General features: G+C 42.2%; 1 pseudogene; it reads right to left on the bottom strand.

Annotated features, from left to right (window-relative positions):
- Positions 1 to 8: 8 nt before the first annotated feature.
- On the bottom strand, positions 9 to 839 carry LOC102875058 (annotated as a pseudogene).
- Between the last annotated feature and the right edge of the window lie 5,304 nt (positions 840 to 6,143).

The following is a 6,143-nucleotide window of genomic DNA, read 5'->3' as shown; positions in this document are numbered from 1 at the left end:
GGGTTTAGCACCAGGAAACGCTTGAGAAGGTTTTCACAGTCTGTGGACATGTAGAAAAGGATTCTGTACTTCCCTCTTAGTACTCTTTCTCTCAGTTCCTTTAGGTTCTGTCCATCGAAAGGAAGTGACCCACTGACTAGCGTGTAGAGAATGACGCCCAGGCTCCACACGTCCACCTCTGGCCCATCGTATTTCTGCCACAGAACGTGTCCAGTTTACTGCCAACAGTAAATTCATTGCTAAATCCAAAGTCTGCTATTTTAATGTTCATATCAGCATGTAACAATAGATTTTCAGCCTTGAGGTCTCTGGGAACAATGTGCTTCTGGTGGCAGTACTGCACTGCTGAAACTAATCTGTCTAAATTTAGCTCTTGCTTCTTTTTCCTTCATTCTTCAATGTGCAACCAAATAGTCAAACACTTCACCTCCACTTGCGTACTCCATGATTAGGTACAGGGCTTTTTTCCGTTTCAATGACTTCGAACAACTTCACTATGTTTGGATGGTTTAAAATCTTCATTATTCTTACTTCTCTGAAGAGCTTTTGTAGACTTGTTGGATTCAACTGAGTCTTGTCAATTATTTTTATTGCAACCTCTCTGCCTGTCAGGATATGCCTCGCCAACTTCACTTTTGCAAATTGTCTTTGCCGATTGTCTTTAACAGTCTGTAGTTTCCGATGTGGGGCTGCTCATCTACACAGGAAGCTGTAGAGTTTCTGCAGCATGCTCCAGAGCGCCCAGTCCGAGAGGTGACTTCTTGACGCCCATCTCCGTGTGATGTGTGGTTCTCCGGGTCGCGCTCGTTGACCGTGGGCAGCGGCGTCTGAGTGGACATCTTCCTGGCCTCGGCCGGCACCTGGCACCGGGGCGGCAGAGGCGGCCCCCGAGGAGGAGCGGGAGGAGGCAGTGGCGCGGCCGAGAGCGAGACAGGCCACCGAGGGCTGCGGACGCCGACCATGGAGGGCTGCAGGAGGGCCGCCCCGCCACTCACCCACTCTCCGCGGCCTCGGCCCGGCACCTCGGAGCCTCACAGACCCAAGATGGCAGCCCTTCCATCTTCTTTTGATACCTCCTGGATCATTTAACATTTTGCCTAAATCATCCTTGATTGTAGCAACTTCATTGTAATATTTTGCTTTGTCATTCCGTGTTGTCTTTTGGAATCTTCTGCTCAGCTCTTTAGTGTCTTGGATTCTTCCCTGTGCTTTGGCTTCTCTGCGCTCCAGTGCAATCTTCAGAGTTTCTTCTGACATCCATTTTGGTCTTTTCTTCCTCTTCTGTCTTTGTAATGACCGTTTGCACTCTTCCTGGATGATGCATTTAATATCCTCCCACAACTCATCTGGTCTTCGCTCATTAGTGTTCAAGGCCTCAAACCTGTTCCTGAGATGATTCTGAAATTCAGGTGGGATGAAATTAAAGTCATATTTTGGCTCCTGTGGATTCGGTTTCATTTTCCTCAGCTTCAGCTTGAACTTGCATATGAGTAGTTGGTGGCCCCACCTCTACTCTAGTCTCTTAAAACGCTTCTTTTTCAGGTTTCTAGACTTTAGACTTAAATTTTCCCTATTGTCTTCTCTTGTCTAAAGAGCTGCAGACCTTTTCATAGGCCTTATAGTGCTATGGACCCAACCTGCCATGTCTCCACCCTGTGTTACCTCCAACATGGATGAAACAAAAACACATTCTTTGCTTTAGCCCTTTAGGCAACAATCTCACAGGTATAAACAAACAGAATGGCTTTTGGATAAGGTGTGGTCTACTGTGTTTGGAATTAAGCATCAAAGCCTCAGGCTGGAAACTTGAATTTGCTGCCTCAAGCTGGCTGCTGAGATGAGGTTGAAAGGGTTTTATTTTCAGGAATAAAATGCCACAAAGCTTTATCCATGTTTCCCCGACATTACCTTTTTCTTGAACTAATGTTCATTTTATTGCTATGAATCTCTGTTTCCCAGAGTTCTGACAGTTTTTACTTGTTTTTTCATCTTTCTTGTATGATCCAGATGCTTCCATCTTGGTGATATCACTCTCAAATAGCATTATTATTATTATTTAACCATCAAAATAAACATTCTGCTGGCTTAGTAGATAAGGAGTTGTGTTGTTAATCCAAAAATATGCAGTTTGTATCCACTAACTGCTCCTCCAGGGGGGAAAAAAAGAAAGACGTAATTTACAGCCTCTGAAAACTCACTGGAAGGTTGGCTATAAGTTCTGATGTGAAGGCATGGGGAAAAAATGATAACTAACAAAATGTATCATCTGAGAGTGATAATGTTCAAGTATGAAAATATGTAAAATTAAACCAAAATCAGACCAGCAAATCAGACCAGCAAGTCAGTTCCAACTCATGGTGACTTTCAACTGAGTTTGCCAGGCTCAGAATCTTTGAGGGACTAGACTACTAAGGGAGAAACTGGCCAATTCAAACTCCACCTACGGGTTACCAAACACACATGTAATGGACCAAGTTACTAAAATAAAACCCTTACCCGCTTCCAATGAGTTAATTCTGACTCATAGAAACACTCTATTTGTTTTTTGAGACTATAAATCTATGGAAAGAGATTGCCCATCTAGTGAATTAGAACTGCTGGTCTTTCGGTTAGTAGCCCTGCCTGTTATGTACTGGGCCACCGGACTGAGGGTATGCAGTGCATGGTTTCCAGAGAGAATGTTTATTTCTAAGTATCCGTGATTCAGTAATGAAAATGGTTAATTCTAATAGATGCACAATAAACATTCACTGAACAAATAAAACTGTTTCCTAATAGAAAGAGAATTGATGCCTTTGAGCTGTGGTACAGGAGAAAAGTGTTGAATATATCATAGACTGCTGGGAGAATAAACAGGTTCAACCTAGAGAGGGTTAAAACAAGCTGCTCCTTGGAGGCAAGGATTTCGAGGCTTCTTCTGACATAATTTGGGCATGTTGCAAGGAGGAACAAGTCCTTGGAGAAGGACATCATGTTTGGGATAGTGGAAGGACAGCACAGAAGATGACCTTCAATGAGATGGATTGATTCAGTGATTGAGTGGTGAAGTTAAGTGTGTTAGAGATAGTGAGGTTAGCACAGGATAGCGCAGGATTTAGGGCTCTTGTACATAGGGTCGTTGTGAGTTGCAAGCAACTCAACAACACATAACAACAACAATAATAGGAAAATGCATTACATCAGGCCTTGCCATACTAAGACTCTTTAGGCGGTACAAAAAAATAACCGTGATTATGAAATGAAAGTCTGAGGGTTCAAATATACTTAGAAGTATATTGGAAGAAAGATTCACTTTCAAAGATCTCAGTTCTGAAAACTGTACCTTGTTGTTGTTATTGTTATTGAGTTGAGTGTGACCTATAGTGACTCAATAAACAACATTTCTGAATATTGTCTTATTCTGTGCCATCCTCACAATCTGACATACTTGAACCCATTGCTGCAGTCACTGGGTCACTCCATTTGGCTGAGGATAATTCTATCTTTTGCCAGCCCTCCGCCTTTTCAAGTGTGATGTCTTCTCCAAGGAATACCCTCTCCTAGAAACCTGCCCAAAGTAAGTGAGACAAAGCTTTATCACCTTTGCCTCCAACGAACACTCGGGCTGTACCTTCTTCGAGATATATTTGTTTGTTCTTTTTGCAGTCCATGGGATAGTCAGTACTCTTTTTCACCATACCAGCTCAGAGTCATCAATTCTGTCAATTTTGTTCACTGTCTAGCTCTCAGATGCATAACAAATTATCAGAAATATCATGACTGAATTACGCATACCTTGATTCTCAAACTGATGTCATCATATAATTGCAGAGGTCTCAATAATTTGGAGAGGTCCCTGACTACAGACCTTCACAGTGCAATATGTCTCATGATCTCTTGAGGGGGTCAATTGTGGATCCAAGTTAGATGGAGTTGTTGACAGTTTCAGTCATTTCTCCATCATGATGTTGCCTATAGGTCTAGTGGAGAGAATTTTTGTTTTCTTGTTGTTGACATGTAATCAATATTGAAAGTTTCAGAGTTTAACCTCCTGCAGCAGGTGCTTTAAGGCCTCATGATTTTCAGCAAGGAAGGGTATGCCATCTGCGTAACATAGGTTATTAATGGGTCTTTCTCTGATCCTGATGTCACATTCTTCTTCACAAAGTCCAGCTTCTCAAATAATTTGCTCAGCATATGGACTGAATATGCAGAGAGAGAAAAACAGGGGGGAAAACCCCGAAACTCTATATGAGTGAAGAACAGAAGGAAAAAAATGTGTGCCAAGTATCATTTTACACACTTGGTGTCTCCACAAATTGGTCTTCAATGTTATAAGTGTTTTGTTTTCATATATACTGATGAAATCTCCCCAATTGAAATTTCATGTGCAAAACAAGAACAAAGAAATTAATAATTTTGGGTAATATTTTGTCTGCTATAATCTGCAAAGTTAAAGATTGATAAATATGTTTTTATGTAGGTACTCATGCTGTAAAGCTCCAAATTCTGTAGTTCATCTTATATCTGTAGTTGTGGTGTGCTATGGAATGAATTCTGACCCTGTAAAACTGCCCCATAGAGTCTTGTAGCATGAGATCTTTACAAGAGCAGATGGCCACTTCTCTCCTATGAAGCAGCTGGTGGGTTTGAACCACTGATCTTTCAGTTTCTAATTAATAGCCAAGTTTTTAACTATTAGTACATAGGGCTCCAAAACTTTCATATTTCCAAGTTAGTTGTGCAATTAATCTTTGGAAGAGAATGTTGTTTTTCTTAAGTGCCACTTAACTAAAACTCCTCACCAACCCAATGGATCTGAACTTAGCCCTATCCTGCACCATGTAGAGAACAGACTAGTTTAAAGAAATACCCTTCTGACTCCTCTGAGAGTGGGACGTGCCTCTCACATTCCTCGCTCTTTCTAATATGATATTAGCCAGGATAGGATAGACTTAGATAAAAAAAGTGCTAATGTGCTTGTTTTGAAGACTCTGTAAGAGTTTTAAATCTGAGAAAGACTAAGAAAGAGGAGAAGAGATGTAGAGACTTCTGAAAAATAGAGAAGAGGGAGGAAGATATGACAAAGATTTGAATCAGCATAAAAATATAATAAATCATGTGCACTGCATGGTTCAAAATCAGGAAAGGGATACATCCTATCACCATACCTTTTCAATCAATATGCAAAACAGACCATTTGGGAGGCTGGGCTTTGTGAGGGGGAATGGGGCATCAGGATTGGAGGAAGACTCATCAGCAACCTATGTTATACAAATGCACAACCTTGCTTGCTGAAACTGAGGAGGACCTGAAGTACTTGCTGTAGCGGAAGGTCAAGAAATGTAGTCTTCAATATGGCTTGTAGCTCAACATCAAGAAGACAAAGTACTTGCTGTGGCGGAAGGTCAAGAAATGTAGTCTTCAATATGGCTTGTAGCCCAACATCAAGAAGACAAAGATTCTCACCACTGGACCAGTTGGTGGATTTAAACTTCATGCCTTTGGGACTGCAGTGCAGTTTCTTACCAGTAGGCCACCAGACCATGTTGTTGTTCTTATGTGCTGTCAAGTCGCTTGCAACTCATAGCGACCCTATGTACAAACAGCCCTAAACTCTGCTCTATCCTGTGCCAATCGCACTGTCTCTGACACATCCATCCCGATTATCCCAGTCACTGAGTCAATACACCTCACAGAGGACCTTTCCCTCCTCTGCTGTCCCTCCACCCTCCCACGGATGATGTCCTTCTCCAAGGACCGGTCTCTTCTCACGACATGTCCAGAGTATGTTAAACAGAGCCTCAGAATCCTTGCCTCCAAGGAGACACCCAGTTGAGCCCTTTCCAGGATGAATCTGTTTGTTTTCCTAGCAGTCCTTGGTACTTTCAATACTCTTCTCCAGCACCACAGCTCAAAGGCATCAATTCTCCTTCTATCCTCCTTGGTCATTGTCCAACTCTTTGATGTATGACAAGTGATTGCAAAGACCATGGCCTGTATCAGACACACCTTAGTCTCCAGAGAGACGCCATTGCTATTTAGTACTTTGGAGAGGTCCCTAACAGCAGATTTTCCCATGGCAATGTGCCTTTTAATTTCCTGGCTACTGGTGCCAAGAGTGTTGACTGTGGAGCCAAGCAAACTAAAGCTGTGAACAATCT

Source organism: Elephantulus edwardii, unplaced genomic scaffold (assembly GCF_000299155.1).
Source record: "Elephantulus edwardii isolate Elephantulus edwardi_28Jun2011 unplaced genomic scaffold, EleEdw1.0 scaffold00021, whole genome shotgun sequence".
Taxonomy (NCBI): Eukaryota; Metazoa; Chordata; class Mammalia; order Macroscelidea; family Macroscelididae; genus Elephantulus; species Elephantulus edwardii.
This window is presented reverse-complemented; position numbering and strand designations above follow the sequence as displayed.